We start from the raw sequence: 19,254 nt of genomic DNA on the forward strand, positions 1-19,254 counted from the left end.
TCTATAATTATGATGATGGTCTGATGACTGCTCTTTCTGAAAACTTTTGGTTGATGGAGGGCCCCAGGTAAATTCGTGAGCTCTATTAACTAGAAATCTGGGTAACAATGTCTCAAATGCTCTTCTTTTACCCACCAATTGAAACTAGACACCCCATGACTCTGTGCTGGCTAGTTTATGTCAAGTTGACACAAGTTGGAGTCATTGGAGAAAAGGGGTCCTCAGTTCAGAAAATACCTCCATTAGACTGTAGGGCATTTTCTTAATTAATGCCCATTGTGGGAGGTCCTATCCTTGGGCAGGTTGTCCTGGGTTCTATAAGAAAGCAGGCTGAACAGGTCATGGAGAAAAAGCCAGTAAGCTGAACCCCTCCGTGGTCTCTGTCCATTGTATCAGCTCCTATCTCCAGTTAACTGTGGTGTGGAAGAGCAAGCCAAACACGCCCCCCCCAACACACACACCCGCCCCAACACACATGCGAGCTACCTTTATCATGGTGTTTCATAGAGCACTATGAATAGTAACCCTAAGACAGAGTCCAAATCATCAAAAGATGTACACACACACACACACACACACACACACACACATTTCCCACCCCACTCCCCCATGTGTATGAGTGTATACAATGCATGTGGAGGACAGAGGACAATATTGTCATCATTTATAAAGACATGGTGGGGGACTGGTCCCCTGGCGGGTGGCCTGAGGCCTCAGTGGGAGACAGACAGATACACCATGCAGAGAGAGTTTGGGTACAGAGTTTATTTAGTGGGTTATGGAGGGGAAAGGGAAGGGAGCAGGAGAAGAAGCAATGGAGAAGAGAGAGAGGTAGAAGCTGCCTCTCCAGAAGGAGGGGAGAGAGGGAGGGAGGGAGAGAGAGAGAGAGAGAGAGAGAGAGAGAGAGAGAGAGAGAGAGAGAGCGAAGTTACCTCTTCAGAAGAGGCAGGGAAAGAGAGAGAGCAGCAGGCTGGAGAGGAGGCAGAAGATCCAAGGGGGAGGTGGGAGTAGGCGGTACTTGTCTCTTAAAGGACAGGGTATCCAGGTGACAGACCAAGCCAGCAGATTGCAACAAATATGAGGTGTCCTCAATTGCCCTATGCCTCGTTTAATTTTTAAAAAGTTGTTCCTTGGGACCGGTGGTGGTGGTGCACGCCTTCAATCCCAGCACTCGGGAGGCAGAGGCAGGCGGATCTCTGTGAGTTTGGGGCCAGTCTGGTCTACAAGAGTTAGTGCCAGGACAGGCTCCAAAGCTAGAGAAACCTTGTCTCAAAAAACAAAACAAAACAAAAACAAAAACAAACAAACAAAAAGTTGTTCCTTGGTGCTTTCTTACATGAATATAATGGATCCCCCCGTGACTTCTCCTGGACTGCCCCTCAAATCCCATGTCTTCTTCTTTTTTTAAGACCTCACTGTGTTTAATCAGTATCATTCATATGCACCCATATGAAAGTAGGCATGCCATCCACTGGAGGGGACACAACACTGAAGAAAACTGGTTTCCGTCCCCTCAGCAGCCACGGCTTCTGACAGGGCCACAGCGATATGTGAGCCTCTTTCCCTGTGGTACTGCCTTGACTTTGTCTTTTGCCTCTCACTTCACCTGGAGCTCGTGGATTTGGCTTCATGGGCAACCATCAAGGCGTGGGGACCCACACATCTTACCCTCTCTGGTGCTGGTGTTGCAGGTGATGCAACAGCTCCTAGGGATTTTATGTGGGTGCTGAGGATCTGAACTCAGGACTTCATGCTTGCACGGCAACTACTTTATTGACTGAATCATCTCCCTCACTCTTACAAATTAATATATTTTTTTTGTAGTAGTAATAATGGTGTTCTAAAGTCACATTTGGCAACATCATTTCTCAAGCTTGGTCCTGGGAACTTCTAGATACTCCAATACTCCTACTTTATTTCCTACAAAAGTAGCCTATGAGGATCGGCCCGTGGGTCACAGCAGAAATGAACTCTGCCTAGTCCAATGTGCTGTACCTGTTGCCATCTATGGTGAATCTTGCTTAGACACAGGTCCAGGCTGGCCCTTCACATACAACAGAAACACTAAAAACTGCATTGAGCTTCCAGAGCTGAGAAAGCCTGCTCTAAGGCTTTGCTGATTAGCAGGGTGCAGAGGGCTCTAAGACCATCTAGTCTGAGGTGTGTTGTTGTGTTGTTTTAGTGAAAGTGCAGATACAAATCTTGTTTGTTTCCGTGAGTTAGGTGTGCTATTGAGAATAAGAAAGTTCCTGGACTCCAATGGGTTTACTTGCCCTCTTGGGTAACAGACCAGTCCCTCAACGGCACTAACTATTTGCTATAGAGAAACTAATTTCACTTCTGCCAATAAAGTTCTTAGGTAAGTTTGATTTTCTCTTGATGAAAATTAATATTTACTCTGTTTGCCCCAGTTCATGTCTTTGCTAAGATACAGTGGGGCTCGCTTTCTTCAGCCCAGACTCTGACTAGGCCATATTTGTGTACAAAGAAGCTGGGGAATTTAGACGGGCTGACCTTTCCATAGCACTTTGCAGGTAGGTGTGGTCTATGTGTTCTAAATACCTTGTAGTCTGCTGGGCTCTGAATATGAGATTTTATATTCATGTAATGGTGCATTGAACCAGAAAACTTGAAGAAAAATATAACGCAGCACTTAAAGAGGAGAAGAAGGAAAAAACCCATTTTTCAGTGTGCGTGTGTGTATGTACATGTGTGTGTGCAAGTGCATGCCTGTGTGTGTGTATGTGTGTGTGTGTGTGTGTGTGTGTGTGTGTGTATGTGTGCAAGTGAATATTGAGGCCAGAGTGAGGTTTGGGTGTCATTTCCTCAGGAACCATCCACCTAGGGCTTTGAGACAAGTTCTCTTCCTGTGGTCTGGGACTTACCAGTTAGGCTAGGCTGACGGGCCCACATCTTCTCCTACATTTAGTGATGGAGCTGTTTTCGTTTGCAGACGAAATAAGTAAATGAGTGGCTTTCACTATACTTCACTCTTCATGTCCGGCTTTCACGACACTTCACTCTCCATTTCCGGCTTTCACGACACTTCACTCTTCATTTCCTGTCTTTTGAGGGTACAAAACAAGGACGACATTGCCTGCCCTCCTGAACTCAGTGCAGCGGAGACAGCAGAGTCGTAAGAACAGCACAGTGGAGTAAACACAGCCATGGAGCCATGGGGGCGTCAGAGGAGGCTGCAGCCTCGGGCCACTTTCCACCATACAGGACTTTGGGTTCGCCATATCTTCCTTTTGGTGTCAGTTGATTGATTTATTTATGTTTTAAGTTTAGAAATGAGATCTGGTTTCTGGAGTCTTTCATCATTATAGAATCCATGGGCGAAGAGCAATTTCAAACTTCTGGAGCGTGGGTTCTGCTGCTTTGGGCAAACTTCTGTGCCATTGGTTTGGTCACTTGGGATTAAAATATACATGTTCTCTTGACCCAACCCGTCACTGACTGTAGCGAGCAAAGGAGAGGTGGACAAATAAGATCAACCCGATGAAAATGAGCACACAGTGGGAAGAACTGACTCCTTGGGCTCCTTTCCTATTCAGCCGGCGGGCACTGGGCACAGCTACTTGGAGTTCTGAGGGTGTAAGTTCTGGGCTGAGTCCCACACTGGGGAGGCGAAGATTTTACTAACAAGGTTTTATGGAATCTATTAGATAATTGCAAGACCCAGGATGTTTCCAACCTAATAGGACATCAGTGCAATTGAAGTCCCAAACAGCTGTCATTCATTTTGGGGTAAAACTTGTGAATTAATCCCTTTATGTGCCCACCCCCCAGCCAGTCCATTTCTTTTTAGACTGAAAGAAGTGTGCCTCAGTTAGAGGCTGAACTTTTTAAACTAGTCCTTTCAAAGCTTGGTGTGGAAAAATATTCTTTTAATTCAAATTTGGTGAGAGTTGCCAGGGTAGCAAATTAAAGATTTATTATCTGGGAATTTTTGGATCACAACTTAACACAGACCTGGTTGCTTTATTCTAAAATGTTTGGAGTTTTTCCAGCCATCAGACTTTCTACTTGGGCCAGGTATGGGAGGCATTGCCAATGCACTGATTGATTAATCAAAGCGGTGCATGTTGTGGACTCTGTTCCTACGACGGAGAGCTGGACAAAGAAGATGTTGAGACAGCTTTTTGATTATATTTTTCTCACCAGATTATTGTGTGCTCTGTGGGCTGGCAATATTTTCATATCATCCTAAGCACATAACAGTACCCCAAGTTAGACAAGTAAAGTCTGGAGGATTAGTATAACTTTGAAAAGGTGTGTGTGTGTGTGTGTGTGTGTGTCTGTGTGTGTGTGTGTATACTCACTCATGTGTGCACGTGCATGTAGAAGCTAGAAATCTTGGATGTTATTTTTCAGAAGCTATGCCCCCCCTTTTTTTCTGAGACAGGGTCTCTCTAGGTTTGAAACTTACTGCTTCTACTTGACCAGCTTAGCTGAAGATCTCAGGAGAACTAGCTGTATCTGCCTCCCCAGTGTGGGCATTACAAGTGCATGTCACCCTGCCCAGCTTTTAGAACATGTTAATAGAGTTTGACTAGTTCTTGGAGAATGTCACACTATGTATTTTGCAGCCATACCACTTCTCCCTCCTCACAGATCTCTCACTCCCCAATTCTCCTCTTTGTATCCTCTTTCTTTCTAAATAACCCACTGAGACCAATTTGTGCTGTTGGCGTACTCTTTCTGGACATCCCTGGAGCATGGGAAAGTGACCAAGGGCCACAGCATTGAAGAAAACTGCCTGTCTTTCTCCTAGAAGACACAAACTCTCAACAGCTCCTCAAGTGGAAGGGGATTTGTGAACCCCTTCTCTGTCTGTGTTGGAATGTTCACTGCGTGTCCAGCTTGTTATGTGGGTTCTGGGGATTGAACTCAGGTCCTCATGCCTGCTCAGAAGCACTTTGCTGACTGCTTTCTCTCCCCAGTTCCTTGTGAGGGCATGAACTCATCAATCCATCCCATGACCAAGGTCACCAACCAAACATAAAAGAAGGGTCTTGGTAATGGAACCTTGGAGTTATTCAACCCAGATCAAATACAGGGACATGAGCAGGTATTTCAAACTTGAGAAACTTTAGGACAAATGGAATGTTACTCATCTAAACTCCCTTAAGGCCCACGAATGGATGCACTTTTTCTTGGTTTTGAAATTAATTTCAAGTTCGGGGAGTGGAATACATAATGTCTGTAATAATTTCAGAGTGAATCCCAGGGAAATTAAACATTAAATCTGGCTGAGATTTCACATTATAGGAATTACTGAATGTGTGCCATTAGCAAACATCACTCGGCAACCTACTGTATCCGAAGCTGCGAGGTTTAAACAAATACTCTAGCGTAACATTTCACTTATTAGGAGGCGTGACCAAACAATCAAATTACCAAGAATACAATGAGAGTTCTAAACAGCCTGGCGTGGTAAATAACACTCCTCTCACCCTGCGTCAGGCCTTGCTCTCTCTTGGGTACCTCTGAACCAAAAGCCATGGGAAACGTATATAACAGAAGTTTAAGGGCTTCATCCAGTAGAAATAAAGATCACAGGGTTTAGCTAGCTTCCCACTCTCTCCCATTGGTACTGCTTTTGGTTTTGGGAAGTCTCTTAGCCAGCTTTCCATTCTCCCTATCTGCCCTTCCTTATACACAATTTAATTTTCCTTGAAAGCCTCACTATAGACTGGAAATGAAGCACCCTGCATCTTGCTGGTTGGGGCGAATATCTGCTTTCTGATGACCTTTCTGAAGAGCTTGTATGTTTGATAGGTTTTGATGCACAGACTCTGTACCTCTTACTCAGCTCCCATGTTTGAACACATGCATCTTTATACAGTGACCAGGGACCCAACTACTCTGCCCATATCATCCTCCTGCCTGGGCGTCTTTGGCAAAAGTCACAGGCCAAAGGAACTCTAATTACTACCTCATTCCACTGAGTCCATTCCATGGGTGTGACCAGAAGGAGCTTGACGTTCACTCACAATGGCCAGCTCGCCGGGTACTTTCCTGCCCCACTTCCCCTTGATTTGCTCTCCTCCATCTTTCCTGCTTTGCCTTCTGTTCTTGGACAAGGTCAGACTCTGTATCCTCAGCTACTCTGGCCTCATCATATAGTCCAGGCTAGTCTTGAACTGATGGCCTTCCTGCTTCTGCCTCGGAAGTGCTGTGATCCCAAGCGTAGCCTTTCACACCCAGCTGATCATTTTGGTTTCAGCAGACCGTCCTGTTCATGGAGAGCTAACTCAATAAATGGGATAAAACGTACACAGTAACAACCATGATAACAAACTCACCAGGTTCAAGTGGCACTTTCTCATGTCACCAGGCACAGCTGTCTCCATGCAGCCTGAATCCCAGAGCGCTCTTTCCCGAGGCAGCTGGTTGGAGGACCAGGTCACTAGTAGGGCGTGGATGGACTACGGCTCTGTTGGTGTTCATAGAACAAAAGCCTGAGGCTTGACGTACGGCTCAGTGGTAGAGAGGTTTGATTTTTAGTACCTCAGTAAACAAATAACTAAATAAAATACAATAAATTAAAACAATGACTGGCACCTAAAATCCAAAATAAAATTTGAAAAGGCTAAGCACGCTGTCTTGTGCTTGCCTTCCCTGCACTCAAGAGCTGGAGGCAGGAGGATGTCTCAGTTACATAGTGAGGTCAAGGCTTGGCCTGTATGAGATGGTGTCTAAACAAGATGAACAAGAAGCCACTGAAAGCTTAGAATGCCTACCTAAACTATGGTCGGTGATTTCTGACCAAAACTCTCTGAGTTTTGTGTGTGGCAAGTCACCTTTACAGAGCTGAATGTGGTCGTCGGTGGGCAGAACCATGGCGAACATCTGGGCTGCGTGTCTGAGGTGTGCAGCTGGCGCTTGTGAGCTCCGTTTCCAGATCTTCCCTCTGGGCCTGTTGCTCTCTGTGCGCTCTGGGAAGGAACCCCAACTCCAGACAAAGTCCGGAGTCCTTTCTACTCGCAGGTATATTGCAGCTTGCAGTCTGACAGGGAAATAAGAGTCCCGGTGCACAGCGCAAAGCCTTGCTATATTTTTCCATCTACGACAATGTGGAGATGGAAGCTTTTTTAAACTAAGCCGAAAACACCCAGGAGCTGAATCCAACATACATAAAACAAAAATCCCAATTTAAAAAGTTGAAGGGAATACCACTTTGCTGCCATTCTAGACATAGTGTTAAGAATTTTCTTTTCTGCTTTTTCAAGACCCCCTCCCCCACCAGAACCTTAATCCCTCAACAGTCATAGAAGTCAGCTTGCCCCAGCTTGCACCCCCGCTCTCCCTCACACACAGGGGAGACAGGCTGTCCACCTACCCAGGCATCAGCAGCAGGGCTGGGCTTTGCAAGAGGCGGCACTGTTTTCTCAGCTGCTGTCTTCTGCTCCCCTCTCTAGCGAGAGGAGGTGTGTGAGGTGCCGGGAAAGGGCTCCAGGAGAAGAAGCTATCTGGACTGTCAGAAGAAGGACGTTAGTGGGAAACAGGGACATCACTTGGAGATTAAGTCCTCTGGTGTTCTTCCCCTTTCGGGGGTGGGAGTGGCGAGCACATCGCTAGCTTGCAGAGAGACTGGCTGACTTTGATGCACTGCAGGCTCATATCTGTCCCAGTTGCTGCTCACTTTTAAGGAAATTCTTTGCATCTCGATATGCTAGTTGCTTGGCTGACATTGTCTAGGGCAGAAATCCTGACTCACTGAAGAGTCTAACCAGAAAAAGAAGAGGGGCCCAAAGCTTCCAGAATGCGATGCGCGCGCGCGCGCGCGTGTGTGTGTGTGTGTGTGTGTGTGTGTGTGTGTATGTGTGTGTACTTGCTATGTGAATGCATGCATATGTGCACACATGTGCATTCATTTGATACATGGGTGTATATGTGTGTGTGTAGTTGATATGTGTGTAGTTGGTGTATGTGTGTGTGTGCACATGTGCGTACATGTGTTCAAGCCAGAGGTCCACATCAAGTGTCTTCCTTAACCATTTTTTTTCATCGATTTTTTTTGGGTTTGTGACCCTTTGAAGCCAGAGCCCCTCAATTCAGCCAGGCTGGCTGGCCAATTAATGCCAAGGATCCTCTTGTCTCTGCCTCCCCACTGTTAACATTGCAGACATGCTGTTGCTCCTTACTTTTGCAGTGGGTGCTGGGATTGGTGCTCAGGTCCTTGTGTTTTTATGGCAGGCATCTTACTGGTAGGCATCTCTGCAGCCCCAGGATGGTTTTTAGGAGCTTTTAACCAGATATAGTGAACCATTGTTTGAATCACTGTAAATATTCCTTAAATATCATCAGCGCTTTCCCTCAGAGACTTCTCTAGGAGGGCGGCTTGTTCAGGAACTCTTTATATGTGACCTTTCTTTGGAACATAACAAATCTGAATGGTCAACATTTGTGTGTGCTCCTCACTGCCCTGTAATGGGCCCTGTTTCAGCGAGCTCTCTTTCCAGATCTGGTTAATATTCATTCAACTTTTCCATAATGAGGAGAAAGAGCTACGGCTTTTCAGGATGAATCCACCTTGCAGCAGGTCGCTGTATTCCCCATAAGGGCAAATGAAGGCAAAGGCTTTGTTTGGACCCAAAGCGAAGTGTAAGCTTTGGCCATTTGTCCTGTTCTGTTTCTTGCAGGGTTTAGTCTAAATCCCAAGAGGTATAATTAACTTGGCCCCTTGCCATTTATATATTTAATTGGGCCAAGTGACATTAGGGCCTGAGTAGCTCTTTTGTGGAAATGAGTAAAAACAAGCAACTTTTCAGTGCAGCTACCCAGCACCAGCAACTAACGAGCCCTCTTTATTTGCAGGATGTATTCATCGCAAGAACGCCCAAGTTCAGATGTGGAACAATGTAAAAGGCATATGTGGTGTTAGCTGCAGAGGCTTTTCCAGGCTCTGAAGAGCAGCCAGCAGGTACTGATTAAGCTCCATGAGGACACTGGCATTTTTTGAATCATTCCCTAGTTTTCAAATGCTTTTGGTTCACAGAATATTCTGTGTATGAAGAATATTAGCTATTAAACACATGTACACACACACATGCGCAAACACACACACACACACACACACACGCACGCACGTACGCACACGCACAACCTGACAGTTTACTTGCTCACTGATGTCAACTGACCTACCTAAATCTCACTCTCTTGTGAGCTGGTGAGCTCACTAGACTTGCTTCCCTCTCAGTTCTGCTGTCTAGACAGCTGAGGAAATGATGTCAGCACACCCCTCTTGATAATATGGACAGGCCACCAGGAGACAGCCTCCTCCACCCACACAGAGTCACAGAGGTGATGAAGAACGCTGAGTAATAGAAGCAGTGGTCATCTTCATTCAGGCTGAGGTCTTCTGTGGCCTAGGAGTCTTTTTAGCTCTCCCTTACTTCCCCCATGGGAAGAAAATCCTTTCCAGGCCCTAGGCAATGGTGGGTGGCTGGCAGAAAATGGAAAAAGCCTGGATCCCTGAATCAGCATCTAGAGGAAGCCAACCAACTACCAGCACTTTCTCATTGGCTTATCAGATGAGTGAGTAATCAGTGCCCCAGGGTCAAGCCTCTAAACTGTGGGTGCTTTTACCTTGATATCCAACAAGAATGTAATATTCAATATTATGATAGCTCTTTCATACCAGCTGTATTAACAGTTCACTTGTGAACCAAGTATTTTATTCTGAACATCCATAGCACAAATGATGAAGAACCTTCTAGAAGGCTATTGAGACCTCTAGGTCTTGATTCAAGAGTAAAAATGTTCTTCTTTTCTTTTCTCCTTCCTTCCTTCCTTCCTTCCTTCCTTCCTTCCTTCCTTCCTTCCTTCCTTCCTTCTTTTCTTCCTTCCTTTCTCATCTATGCTTCTTGGCTTTACCCTCGACTTTGCATATTGACTTCAGTTTGCTGTGAGATGTCTTATGAGAGTGTTCAGTTAGTACAATGCTTATTCAAAGTGCCCAAAGGTTCATTTGTTAAAAACTGGGCTGCCAACTGATGTACTTTCGTGAAATGATTGGATCAAGAGGGCTCTGAACTTCTCAGTGGATTAATTCATGGCTGAATTACTAGGAGTTGGGGCCTGATGGAAATGGGTCTCTCACTGTCTGACTATAATTCATGGAATGCTGTGTCTTGCCTCTGGCCATTGTAATTCTTTAAAAAATTAGCTTATTATTCCTTGACTGTTTCATACACGCATATAATGTAATTTGGTCATTTTTATCCAATTACTGCCTCTCACTCATCCCAGTCTTACTGAACCCTTTCTTCATCCCAACAAGTCCTTTTCTATTTTCATGACATTTCAATGACTCCATGAGTTTAACCGTGGTCATTCGCATGAGCACGGGTGGAGTTACTTTCTGGAACATGGACACCAACCAGTGGCTATACCACTGAAGAAAGTGACTCCCCCTTCCCTAGAAACCATTAACTTGCCAGTAGATGCACAGGAAGTGTGGGACCTCAGGAGCCTCCTCCCCATCCAGGATGGAAGTTGACAGGCCCCATCTTGTGCAACCAACCTGCGAGTTGTGTTTGAGTTCCTGAGTGCAACAGCTAAGGCTGGAAGATGGTACTGCGCAGCCCTCCTCCCCACCCTCTGGTCTTCCCTAGTCTCTGGGTTCTTTCTGTGGATTCTGGTCGCCAAGAGGAGAGCAGCATTGCTTTTCCATTGCCTTCCTGCCAGGCTGTTCTGTGTCAACACAAGCCCACAGTATTGGACCAACCAGGCACGAACCAAATCCTCTAAAACCATGAGGAAAACCCATCTGTCCTACTTCATGTTGTACTGGCCAGACACGTTGTGAGGATAATGAAGAAGTAGAACAGCTCACTCCTTCTGAGGTGAATCTGTGATGTAACGCCCGAGCGCAGTCGCACACTTCCTCTGGGGTTATCTTAGAAGCAGTACTGGGAGTGCTTGTGCTGAGTACTCATGACGGCTAAGTTGCCCAAAAGCAAAGTAGCAGATTCAAGATGCTTGCTTTTGCTTTTGCTTTGTGAAGGAGCGCAGCACATTCCAGTTAATTTGGATTCATTTCTGTCTTTGAGGATGTCACCAGTGATCCTGGACGTGCAACTCAGAGCCCCAATATCACAGAGTTTTGCATCAGCCCCATCTTAATTTAGGTAGGAGACAATAAAAATAGTAGCTAATGTGAGTCACATGGATTATGAATAGAAATCCATGTGTGGTCACTGATGTGCCTTTGACAATAACTCTAATGTTCAGAAGCACAGATGTTAAACTGCCCCGTCTCGCCAGATGTGCTCACACTGGGTCTGTCAAAATGGAGCAATATGTAGTCAGAAACACGTTGTCCGCTCTGGGAACAGAGAGCTGCTTATTCTTGTCATCTGCCTTCCGCCAAGATCAAAGCGGAACTCTTAATGTGTGTTTGCTTTAAATTTAGTGACAGGCAGCATTCACTCCCATCAGCACTTCCTCTCACCTGTGGAGATAAACTGTGCCATTTTACTACAAACCCATATGGTTGCCACCCCTGCCTGGCCTGTCTTGGTGCAGTGTCTGTGGACTGTGGGGTAGCCGCCCCGTCCTGAGAGTGCTTCATGCAGAGGCTAATACACTGCATTTTCCATTCGCTCCTTTCTCTCCAGCCTGTTCTAGCATCATCTTAAAATAAACACAAGTTCATTGACAGGCATCCTCCATCAGGCGTATTCTTAACTGTTATCGAGCCGGCCAAGAGAAGAGAGCACTTTCATTTTAACACGAAAAATGCCTTTTACAGAAAGTCACTCTGACTTAACATGCAAGGAATTTGTTTTTGTTTTTTTTTGTTTTATTAGTAATTATAATTCTTGTGATGGAGATTTTTTAATGGCAAAATAGGACTAGATTCTCTTTCAAGAAAGATGAAAGGAAGCAGAACGATTAGTTATCTAGTTATCAGTAAATGCTTGTAGAGTACACAGAAAGAGATGACTAGACGAGGAAAAGGGGCTGAGTCTCTGGGAATAAGGTAAGAGAGCCAGATGTGTGCTGACCCAGGACTTAGCACATAGCCAGACAGCTGCTCTTAAGTGTGTGAAGAGTGAGAAAGGGGAGATGCAGGCCCTGGTTGCTCCATTTGGTGTTCCATCCTCAGATCATGAGACCCTAGACACTCAGGAAACCATCATGCTAACAGAGTATTTACAAAAAAAGGATTTATTTTATTTTGTGTGTATCAAGTGCTTTCCCTGTATATCACATCTAAGCATCTGATGCCCTTGAAGGCTAGAAGAGGGTGCCAGAGCCTCTGAACCAGAGTTACAGGCAGTTGTTGAGTCACAGAGCAGGTGCTGAGAACTGAGCCCGGGTCCTCTGGAAGAGTAATACTCTTAACCCCCTAACCACTGAGTCATGTCTTCAGACCCCTAACAGAGTAGTTTTAAAAGTCTCCAGAGTTGTGAGACAGGTTCAAGATGTAGACTGAGTTGGCTTTTAAGCATTAGAGAGTCTCAAGTATGGATAAAGATGGATCTTCCCTGGGTTTGGTGGATTACGGTGCAGGGTGTAGAGCAAAGTGGCCCAAACAGCAAGCTTGATGATATTTCATGCAAGGAAGCTTGCTGGGGCTTGCTGCAGCTGGCTCTCTCTTCCCCATCGGTTGAAAGAAAATGAAACAAGAAGCAAGCGAAATGAGAGGAGAATGAATGTCACTCTGTTTCCCACTTCGCCACACAGATGGTGATTATTTGAGTGTGAAAAGTGGGTTGTAAAATGAGTGTCTTCAAAAATGTCAAGAGTGAGTGCCCTTTTGTAGGCAAACACTGGCTTGAGAGAGTTTCAGCAGCTTGCCCAGGACCCTTCATTCCATGTAAACTGAGCTTAGAGGCAAATCCGACTCTAAGAGGTTCTGATAGCTTCAAGAGACGTGTGGCTGGGAGGAAGAGGGGTATGCGGGTCTTGAGTATCCTGTGATTTATGCTTGAAAGCTAGGATTAGGATTGGGTTTTGAGGTACAAAGACTCTGTGAACGTATTTCGTGGAAGGTACCTAGGACAGGGAAATGCAGCCAGGCAGTTGAAAAGCCAAAGTTTGCCACGCTGGTGACTCCTTCTGGGTGAACTGGAAGACGTAGGAGATTTGTAAGAAAAACAGATTCTTCCAAAAGAGACGCACGGTCTGTTCACGAGATGTGTGTTTTACAAGTGACTTAGAAGAGGCACACACACCACACCTTTAGACCCACAAAGGGCGGTGGCCACACAAAGAACTCAGTTTACACTCGAGTACTGTGCGGACTGTGAGGAGAGCATGGAAAGAAACCAGTGCATGTTCGCATCATCAGTCGGGGCTGCCACAGCACAAGGCTGAATTAAAAGCATAAAATGAAATTTCTTCCAGGTTTTAGAAGTGACAGAGAAGGTTAGAGAAATCAGAACTGTGTAATAGTCCACTTTTTGTTGACACCCCAGGAGGGCTGACTTACATTAAGCAATCATTATGGCCTTTGGGGTTTATGAGCAAGTGTCTTTTGCTTGCCTATTGGCTGGGTTAAGGGGATGAAATAGGGCTGCTGGGGCCAGTGTGTGGAAGAGGCCAGGAGAAGTCTTGAAAGCCATGGGGTCAATCACGATTTTCTTCTGACAGAAGGGTCTGACTGTCTAGAACACTGGAGAATTCATCGGACCTACTTAAATAGATGCTCAATAAAATTCAGGGTGTGAGAGAAGGCGGATGATGCAAAGACTTCTGGGATTGTTCCGTTATTGCTTCCTCAGGATGCCCCTTCTCACTCTATTACAAGATCTAAGACTGCATGTCAGACAGAAGGTGGAGACCAGCTCCAGGCTGCAGAAGCTCCGTGTGGTCAGCTGAGTGTCTGTGGCGAGTGGCTGGGTCCTAATTATTACCAAGGAAAAGTATGGTCAAACAACCAGTGCAGAGGGGCTGGGAAGGCACGCACAGATTTTGGTCCTCACGGGAGCCAGACATCTTTGTGCACAGCCTTACTACCAGGGCCACCTCTCCATCATGGCCCAGCTAACTCACCCAGTGCAGCAGGCAGCAAGGAGTAGGGCCAGTTCTCCTGCTCCTAGGCCCTGGGTGGGGTTTCTCATACTCACACTACCAGAGCCAGGTACTGTTTTACGAGCAAGGTATATAGTCCACTCTCCCGTTGGTGAGGGATAGGGTCGGCTCTTCCGTTCTCAAGCCCCTGAGGCCTGCTCTCCCACCTGATGTAGTTGGCAAGGGTATGGGGGGTGGTAGAACATATTTCCCTCGTCCATGCCACCATATGGCAAATGAGGGAAATGGCAGGTGCCGCTCTCCTGTTCTCACATCTACAGGACTGGTTCATCTGCTTTACTGCCAACAGGGTCAGCTTCAGTGGGTCTCCCAGGCGAGCTGCAGATCCCGCTCTCCTGCATGCTGCAGCCTGTGAGGGGCAGGACCAGCTCTCAGCTCACTCTCATGACCCCCAGGTCAGCTCCCCTGCACACAGTTGGAGGCAAGAGGCACGGGGAGCGGGGGAGCGTCTTTCTCTCTCCTGTGTCACCGCATAGCTGACAAGGGGATGTCAGCTCTTCTGCCCTCACCCTCCGTCCGGCTCACCAGTGCCCCTGCCCACAGGGTCAGCTCTGCTGTGCTACCAGGACCAAGTGCCTTGCCCGGGTTCTCTCTGTGGAGGCATATGCCATTACAAGTATGGTGTGTATGTGTGGTCCATGAGTTCATAGCAGAATTCTGGGCAGATGCTAGGTTTACAAGCGCTTAAGAACTGTTGGAGGTTTCCTTAGTCACACTACAGAAGGGAGTCTGTGGGCCGTTTTATGGGTAGGGAAATAAGAAGTGGGGAGAGTGAGTTTCAGACTAGTAAGTCACTCAGGGTGGTAATTGTCTCCGAATTTGCTGTCCTTAATTTCTTTTTTAAAAAACATGAATTCTGTTTACTACACATAGAAAGACATCATTCGTTTTGGTCATCCACCTGTAAATCTTTCAAGGGTGAAGCCTTGTAGGAAAATATGCTTTAAAGACTGTTTCTCAGTGTCTTTATCTGTGACTCTGCAGCTGATGGACACTTCATCCAACTTGTCTATCTTGCGATGCTTTCCTGCTCTTGTTGCCAGCCATCAGCCGTCCATCCATTGCAATTGTGCTGCGAAGCCCCTGCCAGCAGCGCTGGGGATGCACACACCGACATTGCAGTTGATGGTTCTTCTCTTCTTGATTTGTTCAGCCCATTAAAGTTTGTGTTGAAAACAAACAGCACACTAATGCTGGGCCAAAATAAAACAACAAAAATAAGCAAGGAAGGCAAAGACTCAGGGAAATAAAGATAGGTGCACTAATGAGTCCCCAACTGGTTAAAAGCAAACACATTTCTATTCCAAGAAATGTGTAAGAAACATTTGTTGTCACTAAAACTCTTTAACTTTAGCAAAAAATAAAGAGTTGCCCTCAAATTTATTATGGAAAGCCAGAAGCACCATGGCTAATTATTTCCCAAGCGCCTCTTGCCTGAATATAAAAATGGAGCTAATTCGCAGGCAAGTGCACCAGGCCTGTCTTTGCACTTGATTCCTGGCAGCTTCATGGTGTAATACGCACACAGTCACTCGAGGTGCTGGGTAAACTCCATATGGGCTTGGGTATTAGTCTTACTTATGTAAATTTGCACAAAATATTTGTGTCAGCTAGCTTTGGCTGGGTAACAAAATCACCTTAAACTTCAGTGACTTAAGAAGCCACAGTATAATCTGTCACCATCTGAAGGTGGCCACGTTAATGTAAACGTCGAGAGTCTCATGGTCACACATGATATCCAAGTGTCTACTCTCAGGGCTCAGTACAGGGTTTGTTACACATGTGTGGGAGAGAGAGGTACTTGCCTATCATGTGCAAATCCCTGGGTGTGAGCTGTAGCAAATCTTAAGAGTACACATTTGCAGGCCCAGAGATGGCCCAGAGGTTAAAAGCATAAGAATACAGGGGACCTGATTCAGTTCCCAGAACCCATGTGGCAGCTCACAACCATCTGTTACTCCAGTTTCAGAAGAACTGGCACCCCCTTCTGGCTTAGCTGGGCACCACACAGACATGGTGCACAGACACACAAACAGGCAAAATACTCCAGCTCATTTTAAAAATGTGACCAAATGTGAGGGAAAGAAGAGAGAGAGAAGAAAGAGGGAAGGTTGAGAAGGAGAGGAGAAAAATGTTGGAAAGGGTTGTGATAAGTCTTGAGAATCCAGCTCTGGTAAGGTCCTAGGAGAGCGCACTAAGGCTGTGAGGCACTCTTGGTCAGGTTTGCTGTAACCTTTCATGGTACCCTGAGAATTCACTGGACATGGGCTATCTGTCTTTTTCTGAGAGATCAGAACTTCTTGGTTCCTAGGTACTGAAGATCACACTTAGAACTGAGTGTGTTATGGTGCAGGTTTTAGCTCCACTTGACTCTCTGGGCTACTGGAATCTGGGATCTGCAGTATGAATTTCCTGTGGGAACACCAAACAAATAATGACACGGAGACTTATTATTATGAAAGCTTAGGCTTATTCCTGGCTAGCTCCTATAACTTCAATTAACCTGTTTCTATTAATCTACATTCTGCCATGTGACTTTTTAACCTTTCCTCTCTTCTGTATACCCGACTCCCTCTGTGTCTCACTGGCATCTCTCACATGTCTCAGATTCATCCTGAGTTCCTCTCTTTGTCTGGAAGTCCCACCTAACTGCTCCTGCCTAGCTAATGGTCATTCAGTTCTTTATTAAAGCAATCATGTACCTAAGGCAGACAAAGTTAAACAGTAACATCTTCACACAGTTTGCTAAAATATCTCACAACATTTCCCCTTTTTGTCTAAATAAAAAGGAAAGATTTTTTTTTAACTCTAACACAGTGAAACTGTATAAAAAAGAACAATTATCAAGTAAGGATTACATTTACAATGCCCAGTCCATATATATTTGATAAATTCAAAGAAACTACTCTATTATCTTTCCTATCTTGAGGAGTCAAAAGTTTTATACCTAAACCACTTTTTATTATAGCTTGTATTTCCATCTTAAAATTATCTTTTTAGACCTTAAAACATTTTCTTAGATAAACAACTTATACTTTTGTGTTCCTTAACCAACCTTATAAACTTTATATCTCTTTTGTGAGTTTCTTTTATGAATTTGATAGCAAGGAAAACTATAAAATTATAAATATATAGTCTTCAATCCCATCAGAGAACCAAGAAGAATAAATATTACCCGAGTAAACAGAAAATGCAGAGCAAGCAATTTCCAAAATTATAGAGATGACAGAAATAGTTGGCTGCCTGCACAGTCACCCAAGGTTCAGAATATCTCAAGGAACTTTTTTTTTTAACCAAATAACCAAAATGTTTTATTTGACTAAATTCAGATTCATGCATAAGCATGACAGTCTCTCTCTCTCTCCATCAGACTTTGACAATTAAAAAAAAAACAAACCAAAAAACATAAACAAACCAAGCAGTCTTGTACAGAACAATGAGAACGCCAAAGATGAGGAGTCTACAGTTTTACTGTAGGATACATATATACACATATATACATATGTATATATTTCTGAAAGGCCTCTCCTCTGTTGGCCGTGTCAACTCTCAGGTCAGCTCAGAAACACATGACTCCAGAATCATTTCTTCACTTCTCCAAGGTCTTCAATGCTATCGTCATCCACCTCTGGCCACTTTTCCTGAATGACATCAATTATGTCATCTGTGAAGTCTCCCTGAATGATGATCTCATCTTCCCCTGTTACTGAGGCACCGCAGGAGATATTTTGGGCAAAATATCTTTGTGCTTCTTTGAGATCAATTTCAAATGTTGCAAGGCCACACACTCTTGTCACATATTTCTTCTTCGCTCTGGGAATTTTGTCTATCATGACCTTCTGTGGTACTGTCTTCTTCTTCTGTTTTATTTGACCTCTTTCCCCTCTCTTTTGTTTTTTCTTCTTCTCCTCTTTCCCTACTGTCCCTTGACCTTCACTAATTCCAGCTTCTTGTTTGGGTGAATTTTCTACAGTCAGTTTTGCAAATTCATGTGGAAAATTTTTCTCTAGCCATTGTCTACATTTAGCAACATCAGGCATATATTCACAGTACTCTATTGGTAATGAACAAACTCCACAATAAAGGACTTGAAGAGGGTAATCCGAATCTAACTTGGCACTGTTCCTTGTATTGCCTTTGCAATCAGCCCCACTGGATTCAGAAATGTCAGTAACCATCTCACAAACCCAGCCGGTCACACAGCCCCCGCCGCCTCCACTCCTGCCAGCTGAAGCGACACATGCAAGTCCTCTTGCCCGGCCACAGCAGCCCCAAAGCCATCTGGAGACCTCTCAAGGACTTTTCTATGAAGCAGAACCTTTGAAGAACTGTCATATCTTGTCTTGATAAAGTTTGGTGGCCAACTTCTTTGATGTCCTGCTTATCCAGTTTGGACAGCATACTGCCAGAAGTTGAGGCAAGGACAGTTTCTTGCCCAATGGCCAGCTTTTCCACATTCGAGGCATATAGAGTTTCTTCAATGTCCATTATCCTTTCTGAAGTAAACTGGTGCTGCCAGGAGCAGGTGTGTCTCAGTGTCTGAAAAGCTTTATGCTATTAAGACATCTTTTGAAATTTTTTTTCATTTTGTTTTTAAAACATTATTTTACACATTAATCCCAGTTTAATCTCCCTGTCATCTCCCGCACCCCCATCTTCTTCTAACCACACCCCCATATACTCCACAAGAGCATAGTCAACAAAGTCTTTCCCATCACTTGAGGCAGGATCAAGGCCCTCCCCCTGTTTCTAGGCTGAGCAACGTATCCTTCCATAGGGAATGGGCTCCAAAGAACCAGTTCACTATTAAGACATATTAATGCCATACTCTGCAGCTTTCTGAAGTGTTTGAAGACTATCTATCTAAAATATATCTCTATTTGATCTTTAAAACATACCTAACATGATTATAAGTTTGATTGTTATAGATGACTAACTACTAAAATGTATTTCTTTATTATCCTAAATAACTCTCAAAGACTAGAACTTTGCTTGACATTTTAAAATGAGCTGCATAAGGTCCAATGTCTTATAGTATGTTGTAACAAAAAATTACCTTAAATTTGTATCAATATACAAACATCTATACCACTGTAAAATATCTCAGATTAGTAGTTGTTTTTTAGCTTAAAAGTAGATTCAATAATCTGCCCTTTTATTTTGTCATTCCTATTTTTATTTTTCTCAGGAAGAGATCCCTGA

At 44.7% G+C, this 19,254-nt stretch overlaps 1 pseudogene; it reads right to left on the reverse strand.

Moving 5' to 3' along the window:
- Nucleotides 1–17,504: 17,504 nt before the first annotated feature.
- LOC125409119 (density-regulated protein pseudogene) lies at nucleotides 17,505–18,335 on the reverse strand (annotated as a pseudogene).
- Nucleotides 18,336–19,254: the final 919 nt, after the last annotated feature.

This window comes from Myodes glareolus, chromosome 13 (assembly GCF_982192425.1).
Source record: "Myodes glareolus chromosome 13, mMyoGla1.1, whole genome shotgun sequence".
NCBI classification, from domain to species: Eukaryota; Metazoa; Chordata; class Mammalia; order Rodentia; family Cricetidae; genus Myodes; species Myodes glareolus.